Genomic DNA, 16607 nt, shown 5'->3' on the forward strand with positions numbered 1-16607 from the left:
CCCTTTTCACAAAATTTTAAGTGTACAATATCATGTTAACTACAAACCCAAGGTAGTAAATTAGCTCTCTAAAAACTTAATCATCATGTACAGCTGAGACTTCATCCCGCTGAACAGCAGTTCACATTCCCCCTTCCCCTTGCTCCTGGCAGCCAGCACTGAACTCCATCCAAGTGGGATCATGTAGTGTTTATCTTTCTATGTCTGACTTACCTCACTTAGCATAATGTCCTCCAAGTTCATCCAGATTGCCACATATGGCAAGAATTTTTTTTATAAGGTTGAGTAATATTTCATTGTATTAGTATGTGTATTAATTTTTTCTTTATCCATTCATTTGTTGATGGACATTAAACTTGTTTCTACAGCTTGAATCTTGTGAGTGAATGCACCAATGAACACAGGATTGCAACTATCTTTTTGAGATCAGCTTTCAAATATTTTGGATGAATACCCAGGAATGGGATTGCTGGATCGTATGACAGTTCTGTTTTTAATTTTTCTAGGAACCTCCATACTATTTCTTACAATGGCTGGATCAGACATGGACACTTGCTATCTTTTGTTTGGTAAAGCCATCCTGACAGGGGTGTGAGGTGATACCTCATTGAGGTTTTGATTTGCATTTTCCTGGTGATTAGTGTTGCTAAGTATCTTTTCACACACCTGTTAGCTACTTGTGTCCTTTGGAAAATGGCTATTCAGTTTCTTTGCCCATTTTTACATTAATTCTTTTTTTTTCTTTGCTATTGAATTAAAGGAATTCCTTACCTGTCTTCTATACTAATGCCTTACCAGATATCTTATTTGCAAATGCTTTCTCAGTTCAGTTGAATGAGACGCTGTCTTTTCTCTGTTGGTTTTCATTCTTTTAACTCTTGTTTCCTTTGCCAGCTACCCCTTTTTTAGTTTGATGCAGTCCTTATTATTTCTATTTCTACTGCCCTTGCCTGTGCTGTTGGTGTCATAGCCAAGGAATAATTGCCAAGATCAAAGTTACGAAGTTTTCCTCATGTTTTCTTCCAGGGATTTTATAGTTTCAGGTCTTATGTTTCAGTCTTTAATTCACTTTGAGCTCATTTTTGTGTATAAGATTAGAGTCTAAATTCCTCTCCCCCTTTTTTTTTGTATGCAGATAGAAAGTTTTCTCAACACTATTTGCTGAAGAATCTATTCTTTCCCCATTGTATGTTCTTGGCATCCTTGTTGTAGAATAACTGACTACATATGCATGGTTTTGTTTCTGGATTCTCTATTCTACATCAGTCTATATGCTTGTCTTCCTGCTAGCTTCATTTTTATGTATTTACAACAATCTATCTAGAAAGAGAAACTAAGAAAACAAACATTTTTACTACAGTCTCAAAATAATAAAATACACAGGCATAAACTTAACCAAGGGAATGAAAGAACTATACACTGAAAACTATAAAACACTAAAGAAATTAAAAAGACACAAATAAATGGAAAGACATATCATGGTTATATATTGGAAGAATTAACATTGCTAATATGTCCATACTGTCCAGTATGAACTACAGATTCAATGAAATGCTACCAAAATCCCAAATGGACAGAAATATAAACAGTTTTAAAACACACTTGGAACTACAAAAGTCTGCAAATAGCCAAAACAATCTCTAGAAAGATGAATCAAGCTGGAACCATCACCATTTCTTCTTTCAAAATATATTATTAAGCTGCAGTATAAAGCAGTACACAATATATTTTAATTTTAGCTCTTGATAATTATGTTTTATTCACCTAATACTATCCAGAGTTTCCTGACTTTTACAGAATCAAATTTCATGATCAAGCTTTTCTTCTTGTATTATAGGAATTAATCCCTTGGAAAAGGAGATGGATTTATTAAAATGTTTAACTTTCTCTGAAATTCTGAGCAATTATGCTGTCTGTCCGCCAGATATTTCCTGAGGCAGCAGCCACTGAGTCATGCGCTGAAAATACAGTTATACCACTCTTACTAAAATACTTTCCAGTTTAGCCATGCCAAAAAAAAATTTGATCTCTAGTTTTCTCAACATCAAATTTTTATAGTTAGTAATTTGAAGTTGAGCTTTATTGAGGAAAAATGTGGAAGAAAAAGGGAAACTGCATGTCACTTTTCCCATGTTTAACATCTAACAAAGTGATAATACACACGCCAATGCTTGGAAGAATTGTATGACTTAATTCATTCTTTTCACATGCACGCTCAGCGGTGCCTGATTCTTTGCGACCCCGTGGACTGTAGCTTTCCAGGATTCTCTATCCATGCAATTCTCTAGGTAAGATTACTAGAGTGGATTGCCATTCCTCTCTCCAGAGGAAGTTCCTGACCCAGGGATTGAACCTGGGTCTCCTGTATTGCAGGCAGATTCTTTACCATCTGATCTATCAGGAAAGCCCTATCTGACTCATAAAAGTGTCCAAAAACTCCTTTTAAACACATATGCATTCCAAGCAATCAAGTTTACTCACCATATTTCTTTCTGTTTGAGCATAGGTCTTTTTCATCTTAAAAGCAAATATTTTTTTATTACAAAAGCTAATATTTTATTGAAAATGCAGTTCAAACAATTCAGAATCTAAGTATTTACTGCATTTGTTCAAAGACTCAGCTTCAGGGAAGGAAAAGTCCACTTCATCGTGGAGGCTTTGCCAAAGCGTTATGGCCATGCTGTCTGTGCTGCTGGCCTTTATTACCCCCTCTCTACTGGGTTTTCAAAGTGTATTATAAAGATAAGCCTCATGTTTGGCAAAGTTAATATACCACAAAACGAGAACAGTAGTTAGAGAAATCAGCAATTAGGCTTAGGGTAGAATAATCTGTATGCTACTGGGGAAGAGTAGGAAAAAAATTACTAACAGCTCCAGTAAGAATGAAGTGGCTGGTCCAAAGTGGGAATGACACTTAGCTATGGCTGTATCCATATCTAGTGGTGAAAGTAAATCCAATGCTGTAAAGAACAATATTGCATGGGAACCTGGAATGAATTAAGGCAAACTGGACGTGGTCAAGCAGGAGATGGCAAGATCGAGCATCATCATTTTAGGAATCAGTGAACTAAAATGGACTGGAATGGGTGAATTTAACTCAGATGACCATTATATCTACTACTGTGGGCAAGAATTCCTTAGAGAAAATGGAGTAAAAGAGTCTGAAATGTAGTACTTGGGTGCAATCTCAAAACCAACAGAATAATTTTCATTCATTTCCAAAGCAAGCATTTCAACATCATAGTAATCCAAGTCTATGCCCCAACCACTGATGCTTAAAAAGCTGAAGTTGACCAATTCTGTGAAGATGGACAACACCTAGAGCTAACACACACACACACACACACACACACACACACACACACACACACACAAACAGATGTCCTTTCATCATAGGGGACTGGAATGCAAAAGTAGGAAGTCAAGAGATACCTGGAATAACAGGCAAGTTTGGTCTTGAAGTACAAAATGAAGCAGGGCAAAGGCTCATATAAAATTTTGTCAAGAGAATATGCTAGTGTTCCTTTTCCAACAACCCAAGAAATGTCTCTACACGTGGACATCACCAGCTGGTCTGAAATTAGATTGATCATCTTCTCTGCAGCCAAAGATGGAGAAGCCTTATACAGCCAGTAAAAGCAAGAACTGGAGCTGACTCACTGGAAAAGACCCTGATGCTGGGAAAGATTGAGGGCAAGAGGAGAGGGGACGACAGAGGATGAGATGGGTGGATGGCATCACCAACTCAATGGGTATGAGTTTGAGCAAGCTCTGGGAGACGGTGAGGGACAGGGAGGCCTGTTGTGCTGCAGTCCATGGGGTTGCAAAGAGTCAGACATGACTGAATGATTGAACAACAATAACTATTTTTACCAAAATATTAATGCTGAAAATTCTCATGTTCTTTCTCTTCACTGGTACTTCCATCTGAGATTGTGAATTCTCTTTCAAAAGGCTTCTATTTTCTCTGTTCCACCTCTCAATCTACCCTTATTCTCACTTGTTTTTTAAAGCTCAGTGATCCTCATTGACCCTGGCTTAGTGATCAGCTCTCTATCCCAACACTTTCATCAATAATATTTCATGATCTTGCTTGTTATTTTCCATGGTCATGTCTTCAGAATTTAACTACCACGTCAGTTGGTAAGCAATACATTTATTCAACTCTTTTAGTGAATATCAGCAAACCACCTACTATTTAGGATTTACTTTAATTTTTAAACATTTTCCTGTAGTGAGTTAGCAAAAGCAAGTTGGTTTTTCTTCAAAGATGCTTATATTGTAACAAAAGATGAAGATAAACGTGTAGAAATGAAAAAGCAATATAAAGAAAATAACATCTAGTGGAGATGTAGTGGGACAAGGTAGTAAGGAAGATTTTCTCAGGTGTTGTTATTCAATTTGTAATTTGAAAGATGAGAAAAGACATGAGAAATGAATCCTAATACATCCTGTGCTGAAAAGAAATACCTAATAAGTTAAGAAGATGCATAAAGGCTGGTGGCTGCAAAATAATGAGAAGAGGGAAAAGTGACTCTAAATACAGGACGAGGGTAAGCGCCACTCAAACCAGATCAGGTAGGTTAACAGAATTTTATTCTATATTCAAGAATAATTCACTGAAGTGTTTCACACAATGAGTAACACCATGCTTATTTCTATAAGATTATTTGACTGAGGCTCTAGAGAATGGATTGAAAGAAGGAAAAGAAAGAAAAATATGACACGGATTAGAAGGTTAACACCATAGTCTGAGTGGGAAATGATGGTCTGTTTCAGCTGAAGGCATTAGAAATAGAAAGAAATAGGAGCAAATTGGGTTGGATACATGATTTGAAATAAGCTGGACAGAGTCTGCTTATGTGTTGGCTTTGGGGACGTTAGAGGAGAAGGGGGCACAGACTCAGGCACCAGCTGCCTGACTTGCACAGGCGAGGGAACGGACGAACATGCCATTCACAGCAGTGGGCTAGCGGACAACATCAAGAATTCAACTTTAGCTACAAGATAGGAGCTTAGAGAAGAGGTCTGAGCTAGAGAAATAAGTCTGGAGTTTATCAGAATACGGAGTCGGAAGTGAAGGAAATAGGGGGAAAGAAACAAGGAAGCGTGGCCAGTAACCCAGCAAGAAACCTGGAAGCACAGAGCATCCCAGGAAGAAAACTACGTGAACCATTTCGAGACCCAGAGCCCTGGGCACCACCCACTGGTTCCTAACCCGGCCGCTGGCCATGGGCTCGGGAAGACGGCTTTCTGGAGAGACTGGAAAGAAATTTAGGGGACAGAGGGATTCAGAATGAGTGTATTAGCTATCCAAACAATGCTTCCTCCAAGCAATGCCTTGATACAAAGATGTCACCACAGACAGGAATTTCAGAGACCCTGATTCTGAACAGAGAATTGGAAAAGTATCACAGTCTAAAAGGGAATCGTTCCAAAAGAATTGCACAACCTAAGGAGAAAAATGGGATTCTGAACTGGGGAGAGGAAGGCTAAATTTTAAGATTTTAGAAGCTTTTTTTTTTTAGGTCATTCAGTCCAGTCCAGAAATGACATGAACCATGTCATTTTATGTTGCAATAATTTAAAACTACCTAGGATGCCAAATTAAAGATATTCTGTTTAAGAACAGAAGCATGGTGGTATAAATATTTAAGATGGAGGGAAGTAATGGTATCAATTTTACTTTTTCCAGAATCCATCAGGCCTTTAAATTTTCTTTGAAATAGAGATTTGATTGGTCCTTCAGCATCATGTGAAATAAAGCCCGTGAACACACAATAAACTGTAAGCTTCTTCACCAACACCAGATATTTGGTGATGCTCAGTTCAGTTCAGTCACTCAGCTGGGTCCGACTCTTTGGGACCGTCCGTGGACTGCAGCACGCCAAGCCTCCCTGTCCATCACCATCTCCCATCTAGTCGCTGATGCCATCCAACCATCTCATGGTGGTGTTGCTCTATTCTACATTATATAAATTATTATCTAGATTATTTGATTAATAACTACTCTAAAACATTTATTAATCAAGGATCAAAGACAGATAATCTCTGGTAATACATGCTAAATTTGGCAGAAACATACATAAAATGGAAAGTAATTTGATGATACACTTCTGTACAAGCACTCAGTGATTTTTAGTAACTTTAATACCTGGTTCAGACTGTCAGGGATAGTAAATGGAACTCGTCTGTTCAGGCTTCTGACCTGCCTGGACCCTTACCTGACCACATGCTTGCTGTGAGGGCAACCCAGGAGCACCGCAGACAGAAAGGAGGCAGATCTTGGAATTGTTGAGTCCCTAGAGGGGGGTCTGGGCAACTGAACCAAAGGCTTGAAAACATTCCAAGATTTGCAAGACAAAGCAAACGGGCATTGTAAGAAAGATTAACACAAAACCAGAGCAGCCGTTTGCTCACAGAATGATGAACCTATCAGTTTAAGGCTTGAGACTGTGAGTGGGAACCCTCAAACTACAAAGATGGCAAAATAAAGTACAAACAGTATGGACCTAACAGAAGCAGAAGATCTAAGAAGAGGTGGCAAGAATACACAGAAGAACTGTACAAAAAAGATCTTCATGACCCAGATAATCACAATGGTGTGATCACTCACCTAGAGTCAAACATCCTGGAATGTGAAGTCAAGTGGGCCTTAGAAAGCATCACTACGAACAAAGCTAGTGGAGGTGATGGAATTCCAGTTGAAATATTTCAAATCCTAAAAGATGATGCTGTGAAAGTGCTGCACTCAATATGCCAGCAAATTTGGAAAACTCAGCAGTGGCCACAGGACTGGAAAAGGTCAGTTTTCATTCCAATCCCAAAGAAAAGCAATGCCAAAGAATGCTCAAACTACGGCACAATTGTCCTCATCTCACATTCTCCTAAATTAATGCTCAAAATTCTCCAAGCCAGGCTTGAAAATTCACATGAACTGTGAACTTACAGATGTTCAGGCTGCATTTAGACGAGGCAGAGGAACCAGAGATCAAATTGCCAACATGGCTGGATCATTAAAAAGCAAGAAAATTCCAGAAAAACACCTACTTCATTTCTCTGACTATGCCAAAGCCTTTGACTGTGTGGATCACAACAAACTGTGGAAAATTCTTAAAGGGATGGGAATACCAGATCACCTAACCTGCACCCTGGGAAACCTGTATGCAGGTCAAGAACCAACAGTTAGAACCAGACATGGAACAATGGACTGGTTCCAAATTAGAAAAGGAGTTCGTCAAAGCTGTATATTGTCACCCTACTTACTTAACTTATATGCAGAGTACATCATAAGAAATGCTGAGCAGGAAGAAACACAAGCTGGAATCAAGATTGCCAGGAGAAATATCAATATCAGATATCATCTGATATGCAGATGGCATCACCTTTATGGCAGAAAGCGAAGAGGAACTAAAAAGCCTCTTGATGAAAGTGAAAGAGGAGAGTGAAAAAGCTGGCTCAAAGCTTAACATTCAGAAAACTAAGGTCATGGCATCCGGTCCCAACACTTCATGATGAATAGATGGGAAAATAATGGAAACAATGACAGACTTTATTTTCCTGGGCTCCAAGATTACTGCAGATGGTGATTGCAGCCATGAAATTAAAAGACGTTTACTCCTTGGAAGGAAAGTTATGACCAACCTAGATAGCATATTAAAAAGCAGAGACATTACTTTGCCAGCAAAGGTCCATCTAGTCAAGGCTATGGTTTTTCCAGTGGTCATGTATGGATGTGAGAGTTGGACTATAAAGAAAGCTGAGCACTGAAGAATTGATGCTTTTGAACTGTGGTGTTGGAGAAGACTCTTGAGGGTCCCTTGAACTGCAAGGAGATTCAACCAGTCCATCTTAAAGGAGATCAGTCCTGGGTGTTCATTGGAAGGACTGATGCTGAACCTGAAACTCCAATCCTTTGGCCACCTGATGCAAAGAGCTGACTCATTTGACGAGACCCTGATGCTGGGAAAGATTGAGGGAAGGAGAAAGGGACAACAGAGGATGAGTTGGTTGGATGGCATCACCGACTCGGTGGGCATGAGTTTGAGTAAACTCGGGGAGCTGGTGATAGGCAGGGAGGCCTGGCGTGCTGCGGTTCATGGGGTCACAAAGAGTCGGACACGATGGAGGGGCTGAAGAAGAACAACTCAGACTGCGATTCTGAAGTCCCATCAGTGGAGCAGGCTGCAGGAACCTTCATCCAACTGGGGCTCCAGACTGCTGTTACACAGGACTTCCCAGCGCTGTTTGAGTCTGCCTGTCACTCAAAATCCAACTTGGAGATGCATGCACTGTTATCCCCTTTACCGTTCTACTGCTCCTTCCATTTAATGATTGCTTGTTGAAAGTAAGATAGATAACTCTTATTAAATATTGGAATTATTTATTTGTATATAGGGAGTATTTTTGTTGTTAACAGCTGCTTCTAACCTGAGATGAAAAGTTGAAAGTTTCGGCGAAATGTTGACAAAATTTGTATTCAACCAATCACAACGAAATAGCATTCTTTTCTGAAGTGGTTATATATTTATGTTGTTTTGCGTGTGTGTGTCTCTTCTAAGAATTATTAAAATCCATGCTCCTGAATTAATTTTTCTCAGCCATCTGAAAGTTCATCTGAAACAATCTGCGGCTGGTTGTGAATAGTTATTTAATTAATTTCCCTTGTCAAAAGGAACCTAAAATTTTCAAAGGAATATTCCGGTAAATTTAAACGTCTTTTATTACATCTAGTATTCACCTGCATGGATTTCCTTCACGGTCAGTATGAGAAAAGTGGAGAACGGGCGCCATCGTGTGGTCGCACCTGAGTAACACACCCGCAGCCGAGCGGGAGTGGATTCTCTCTACCGCACGCCTCATCGCGATCTTCAGTCTTACTGACAAACCGCTGAGAGCGTGAAGCAGGCAGAGCGAGCACAGCAGAGACGCGCGAGCCGCGGCCGCGGCCCCGCCTGGAATCCGGGGGCTCCGGGTCGGCGTGCGAACATTTCCCCGTCTTCTGCCCGGGGGTCCTCGCGCGGACTTGCGGTGGCGCAAGGCGCTCAGTCGGGTCCGCCTCTGCGCCCCACGGACCCCTCTCCCCGTGGGATTCTCCAGGCAGCATCACTGCAGCGGACTGCGTGCCCTCCTCCAAGGCATCCTCCCAGCGGGGGTTGAAGCCCGAGTCTCCTGCGTGCCCGATCCAGCAGGCGGGCTCTTGACCATGAGCGCCCCCTGGGAAGCTGTCCTCCAACTGAGTGAACCGCAAACCATTCTAAGAGTTGTTTGTGATCCTTGATTCCACGTGCCCATCTACCTTCTGCTTAATGCATCCAATTGAAGGCTCCCTCCCCACACTTCCCCAAGAGAACTTTTATGAAGGTCAGTGACCATCCCAATACTAGGAGAATACAAATTCAATTCTGCTGCTGTTGGCGGTTTACCACAGGAAAAAGGGAAACTTAAGGGTGTCTTGCAAAATACTAATTGGGAGATTTATTAATTTCACAGACCCATCTGTTCTAATCACTCTACTTCCTATACATAACAAGCAATGCCTTTTAAAACTGAATATGGTAGTAGTTATTTCATGTGGTGAATTAGATCAAACTATTGTTTCATGCTTTTGAACTAATACTATAATTTAACTCAATTCTTTACTTAATGCACAACCTATTCCTATTAAAATTTTAAACAATAAAATAACAAATACAACTGCATGTCATAACTGAGGAACAGAACTGATCTAATATTTGAAAATGGAATAAAACTAAGAGCAAGTTCTTCATACAAGGCCACATTCTAATTTCCGTTAGGCTTGTCACTATTATTATTATTTGTTACTAAGAACTTTGCATATTGTAATCATGATTAATTTTTAATTAGCCAAACATCTTGAATTTTTGAGCACACGTGATGTGTAACAAAGCCTTCAAAAGAGATAATCACTTAAAATTTTACAAGACCATCTCATGAAAGTGTGAAATCTATCTAATTCTCACTTTATACAAGACTTAGACCCATCATCTAATAGTTTATCCCCATACAGGTAACAGCTTGGGATTTTTACTCCAAATCTTATGCCTTGAAATAAGAATATGTCTGTTTTTCAAACACAAAAATACTTTTGCTCACTTTATTTCCCATTATATACTACACAAGCTTTTCATGATCCATAGGACTTCATGTTGGCAGAGTTTACACGTGGTGTAGATGCTTGGATCCTTCTCATAAGGTAGTAAGGAAATTAGGGGGTTATTTTATTAGCTTTAAAGGAGTTTTCTAGAAAAATTATACCAATGTCCATGAGATTCTGTGGAGTGCATGGCCTGTCTTCTCACCCAGGCACACTAGCCCTCAGAGAATTCTTTTTCTTCCAACATTTGTGGCTGCTGTTTTTCTGGGAAATTTTGACCACCTCTGTAAAAACCTGCTCAAAGTTCAATGGCTCCAATTAGGTTATAAAAATTGTTCAGTACCTGGGATATGGTCTGGCCAGTAAATAGTGAATGTTCAAGTCTGATACTGAATTCTGAGTTGGAAGAAAATCACTTTTCAGATTTATCTGACATTATCAATAAAACAAACACTTCTATATTTTCCCTAGGATACAATTTGAACAAGGCTTTCATGCTGAAATACAACTTGGGACTAGCTTTTCGCTTGCATCTCTCTAGGTTATTACCACCCACTGCGGTCTCCGCTCTGAGGCATGAAACGTCCTTCCCCTCCTTTTTATAGGAGCACAGCCCCAGTCCCCACTCACCACCACTTTCGCCCTGAATCGTTCCCTCTACAGTTCCATTATTGACGTAGTATCAGTTTTCTGTGGCTTCTCCTGATTCATTTCATACATTCAAGATTTTAGCTCAAATATTTCAACTATTGATATTATTAAAATAATTATGCAAATATAGTTTCAGGAATAAAAATTGCTATGACTAGAGAAGCCTTTCCTAAAGGGTAAATTAACTTCAAAAAAAGGCACCTAAAAATAATGCCCGATTTAATACACCCTAGATTTAGGAATCCGCATAAGGTTGACATTACACACATTTAAAATAATCACTTTTCAGAGGGTGGGTTGAAATTTAGAAGCCACCCTCTACATTCTATCTTAGCATCCTTGAGGTTATTGCCACCATAGTGTAAATTAATACAGCAAATGTTGGGCTGCACTGAAGTTGTATTTGTTCTTGATGAAGGGGCTGTAGTCGAGTTCTCATGGAACCTACTGACTTAGATGTAGTAGGTTGTTTAAAGCTGACTAATCAAACTTAATTTTTCTCTGCAAAACTTTGGTTGGGAGACTTGGTGGTTGCAATTCTTTGATGGAATAAGATAGCACAAAACCTCATGCCAACACTGACTGCATGTTCTGTGCCAAAGCCCAAACTACGTGCCAAGATGCTGCCTGGCTTTCCTTTTTTTTTAATTTTTCATAATTTTTAACATGATAGCGGAAAAAGAAGGCTAACTGCTGAAAGCTGATATAGTTGGAAAATAAGATTTAATAGGAGAGAAAGATTCCATCGCTCTTCTCTGAAACTAGTTAAATTAGGTGAACTAAACTCAATTTAGTAAAAAGAGTATAGCAAAAAAGTGATGATGCATTTCAGAAAAATTTCCATAGAATATCACAAAGCATCTTAAAGTGGAACTTTATGAGATGGTTCTACTTAAAAGGAAATGTGCCTAGATTTACTTATTAAATATTTTTGAAATACCTATCAGCCATTGGTACTGTAAAAAAGAAAATATGATGAAAATATAAAAAGAAAATATGATAGCACACAAGGAAATAAGTGGCTTCTGCTTACATACTCTAATTTTATAGTAATTTATGCTATCATTCCCCAAGGGCAGGGATCAGGAAGATGTTTTCCTGAAATCAGGAAATGCCATGTGCAACATAGACGAGGCATCCTCTTACCATCCAAAATATGCACATGTTTTCCAAAGAATACATTGAGAAAAAGGGAAGAAACATTTGACTGTGGTACCAGCATTTTATCAGTTAGCACACTCGTTTGTACAGACTTCTGTAGAAACAAAAGAGATGAATTCAATGACATCCAAAGTCCCTTCTAACCTCAAACACTGAAGAATCTGCAAAGTGTCCCACAGACAAGTTAAGCAACCTATTAGGCCCAGAGTCCACTGGAGAGACAGGGGGGTGTAGGTTGATTATACCCTTATAATTGCAGCATGGAATCTCGGCACAGAGGGAACGACTTCTCCCCGGTTCTTGAAAGATCAGTGCTGACACCAACATTGACACCTCCACTGCATGCACTGCTAATCCCACTAGTAACAGGAACAATAGAACTTACTTAGTCCTTACTGTGTACCAGGCAGAGAGACGGTGCTTTAAATTTGTTATATTTGAAAATTAATCTTAACAGTAATGCTGACATCAATTCTATGACACAGCTACTACTTTTATAATTGCAAAATGTAATTTAATAAAATATTAAGAAAAGCATTATACAGGATTTCAAACTGAATCCCAAACAGGGTTATTGGTAAAAAGCTAGTATAAGCCACATCTAACTACACATAAAAGAATGTCACTGGGGAAGTTGCTATTGATGGATCTCATTTCCAGATGATATGAAGGCTTACCTACTTAATCCTGGGTGGCTCAGCTGGCAAAGAATCGCCTGCAGTGCAGGAGACCACAGTTCAATCCCTGGGTCAGGAAGATCCCCTGGAGAAGGAAATGGCAACCCATTCCAGTATTCTTGCCTGGAGAATTCCATTGAGCCTGGTGGGCTGCAGTTGGACGTGACCGAGCGATGAAGCACAGCACAGAACTTATAAACTGTAGGGTTCTAACTTGAAAGGGCAGACACCTTGCCTTAAAATACCCTATGATGAAGCCCAAAGATGGAGGGTGGCTTGTCAGCCTCAAAGTCTGTAGCTTTTGAAGTAGGAGTGGGAAAGTTTCCATATGGAATTTCTCAAGCATTATGAAGTAGTAAATTATTCTGAGTAAAAGCTTCAGAGGAAATTATTATTTTAAGAAATAATTCAGTGTCAGTTCAGTTCAGTTCAGTCGCTCAGTCGTGTCTGACTCTTTGCGACCCCATGGACTGCAGCACGCCAGGCCTCCCTGTCCATCATCAACTCCCGGAGCTTGCTCAAACTCATGTCCATTGAGTCAGTGATGCCATCCAACCATCTCATCCTCTGTGGTCCCCTTCTCCTCCTGCCCCCAATCCCTCCCATCATCAGGGTCTTTTCAAATGAGTCAGTTCTTTGCAAAGTATTGGAGTTTCAGCCTCAGCATCAGTCCTTCCAATGAATATTCAGGACTGATTTCCTTTAGGATGGACTGGTTGGATCTCCTTGCAGTCCAAGGGATTCTCAGAGTCTTCTCCAACACCATAGTTCAAAAGCATAAATTCTTCAGCACTCAGCTTTCTTTATAGTCCGACTCTCACATCCATACATGACCACTGGAAAAACCATAGCTTTGACTAGACGAACCTTTTTTGGCAATCTAATGTCTCTGCTTTTTAACATGCTGTCTAGGTTGGTCATAACTTTTCTTTCAAGGATCAAGTGTAATACAGTGTAAATTAGGAAAATATTTGAGAGATTGCAAAACCTATGATAATATTAATGCTTTCACTGAGTAAGGCAGTATAATTTTCCACAGGGTAAAATGAAGAAAATGGTGCTCAGCAAAGTTTAAAAAAAAACCAACTTCTGAAGCTCTCAAAAGAATCTAAATCAGGTTGAGTGATTTCTATGTGCCAAGCACAACAGTGACTTAAACCTGAGAAATTCTCATGTCAGGAGAAGCCTGGAAATGAGTTCTTCCTGATGTAGAGTTAAACTGAAAGGAGAATTCACTTATCAGAGAGATTGCTGGTATCCCACGACAGCCCAGCATTTACAAGAAGCACTAGCTGTCCACGGACAGGACAGACGTAGCGTATGTCATGGTGAATCCAGCGTCCTCGCTGTGAGGGTGGCCGCTTCTGTGACACAGTGACCTGCATGGCGGCCTGGGCCCCACTGAGAAGAACCTGGACTTGACTTAGCGCCCTGCCGTTTTCAGAAGTCATTAACCAGAGTCTCCACATGCATTCTGCATTGCTGTTGCTGTTCAGTCACTCAGTCGTGTCTGACTCTGCGACCCCGTGGACTGTAGCCCACCAGGCTCCTCTATCCATGGGATTCTTCAGGCAAGGGTACTGGAGTGGGTTGCCATTCCCTTCTTCAGGGGATCTTCCTGACCCAGGAATCAAACCCATGTCTCCTGTGTCTCCTGCCTTGGCAGGTGGCTTCTTTGCCCACTGAGCCATCGTAGCCAGCTCTGACCAGGAGCATTGGCATCATTTGAGACGTTTCTAGCAATATGGCCTTGCAGGCTGCACTCAGATCTTCGGGTCAGAAGCTGCACCATTAACAGGACCCCCTGGGTGGCAGGTGTGCACGCTAGCTTTGACGAGCGCCGATGCGCTCAGGCCAGGACTGGGTCTGTGTCTCCACGTTGCTGACTGCCTGTGAGTTTGGGCAGATCACATAGCTTCTCTAAGTCCCAGAATCTGCACTTGCAAGATGTGGAAAAGAGCAGGTACTAAATTAAATATCTTAGCATGATACTTAGCGCGGTGACCTGCATGTGGGAAGAGTTGGTCAATGTTAGCTCTGTATTACCATTGATATTACATTATGGCCACACTACATATTTATTAAACTATATACATAGCTTTGCTACCTCAGCAGTTATTGGCAAAGGTAGTCAGGGGCTTAAAGCTTTGCCTAACTCCTTCTCAAAGGCATTACTTTATTTTAATGGGTTCCTGTGTGTGAAGTTGCTTCAGTCATGTCCAACTCTGCGCCCTATGGACCAAAGCTTTAGGGCCAGCCAGGCTCCTCTGTCCCCGGGATCCTCCAGGCGAGAATGCTGGAGCAGGTTCCTATTCCCTCCTCCAGGGGACCTTCCCGACCCAGGGATGAAAGCCAGGTCTCCTGCGCTGCCAAGTGGATTCTCCACCTCTGAGGCACTCTTCACAGTCAGTATTTTGCACCTGGCAAGGAAGTATTCAGTATATTCTAACTGTTGTTTTCAGGATTATTATTAAAAGTCAGGAAAATGTCATGTAAGCTTTCTGCCAAAATTTTATGATTACATTTAGAATCAATTATGTCTTGAAAGGATGAATACATGGTAAAACATTTTTAGGGCTATATATTTTCAAATAGGTGAACCTTTTATGTTTCTAGTCTTTGCAACTAAACTTACTGTGCTAACATTTATTTTTTTAAAGGATTCATTCTTAGGTCTTGTGAAAACAGAGACTAAGATTCCTGATTGTAATTCTATAAGACAAGCATAACTTTTTCTGCTTAAAAGCTTTGACATTGAAATTCCATGTTTACTTATATATTTTATATTTTCCAGCATTTGATTAAGTTTTTTTTTAATCTAAAGTAATGCATAAGCCCCTAATCTTTTCAAGGAGCTTTTGTACTCCGTGAATTTGGATCACAAGTAAACACTCTGCAACCACCTTCAAAGGAAGGAGTGACTGTAATCCATTCTGCACGGTATATTTTACTACCATAACTAAATTATATTTACTGGAAAATATAAGCAGTTTACATGCAGGGACAATCTGTTTCTTTGCACGGTGTCACTGTGGGTTCATTTTAAACTCACATTAGCGCTGCTGTTCTAAGCACATGGAACTCAGTTGTCATATTCTTTTTATCCCTTGTTTCTTCAGAGCACATTTAAATGATTTTTTTAATTTTCCATTTTACACCAAACTACACAAAGCAGCCCTCCCAAAGTAACACAGAGATGTACATTTTTCAAAATTCTCATATTGTTCTAACAAAAAGCAAAGAAAATGTGATACCTCAAATGAAAGAATCATATACTCTCCAAAAAGAATATTGAAGCTTATTGATTTTTATGGTGTCTTGTTCTGGAGCACAGTAATAGGCTGGATCTCCTTTCTTTCTCATAGTTACTTCCCAAAGCAGGTAACGGCTGCTTATTGGCTGTATAAAGTGCATTAGTGGTCTTGGTCTGGCTCAGAGATAAACACCGTATGTACTGCTAACAAAGCACATGAATGTCTGTCATAGGCAGACTGTGCTTTTGTGACATCTGCCTTCTGATGACAGATATGACCAGGTATTCATGACTTGAGTTACACATTGAAAACCGCATGGGCCACTTTTGATGCTGTTTTTCTAATAAATAACATATATATATATATATATATATATTTTTAGGTCTTACAGATGACACCAGAGCCAGATATCCTAAATAAAAATAAATATATTTGACCGTGAGAAACAAAAATTCCCTAGATAGAAAACTTCTATGTGGCAAGCAGACAAATCACCATCCAAGAGAAAAAGTTCAGCCTATATCAGAAAACATGTTAATAGCATTACTAAGAAAGGGCTCTTATTAGTAAGACAAATATACAAGTAAACATTACCAAAAAAAGGAATAGTGAATTCATAAAAAACAAAGACAAATAATCAAAAACATAGGAAAAAAACTGAAGCTCAAAAAAAGAGAATCCCATATTTTATCCATCAGAAAGATAACGCTCTGTGTTATGGGGTTGTACACCCACCACAGCTGTGGC

General features: G+C 39.9%; 1 protein-coding gene across 7 annotated transcripts in view; it reads right to left on the reverse strand.

The window, feature by feature from the left end:
* The window catches only part of RALYL (RALY RNA binding protein like), a 782895-nt gene that overhangs the window by 303720 nt on the left and 462568 nt on the right, over positions 1-16607 (reverse strand). The gene's annotated exons all lie outside the window — the stretch shown is intronic.

The sequence above is a fragment of the Odocoileus virginianus genome, chromosome 15 (genome assembly GCF_023699985.2).
Source record: "Odocoileus virginianus isolate 20LAN1187 ecotype Illinois chromosome 15, Ovbor_1.2, whole genome shotgun sequence".
Taxonomy (NCBI): Eukaryota; Metazoa; Chordata; class Mammalia; order Artiodactyla; family Cervidae; genus Odocoileus; species Odocoileus virginianus.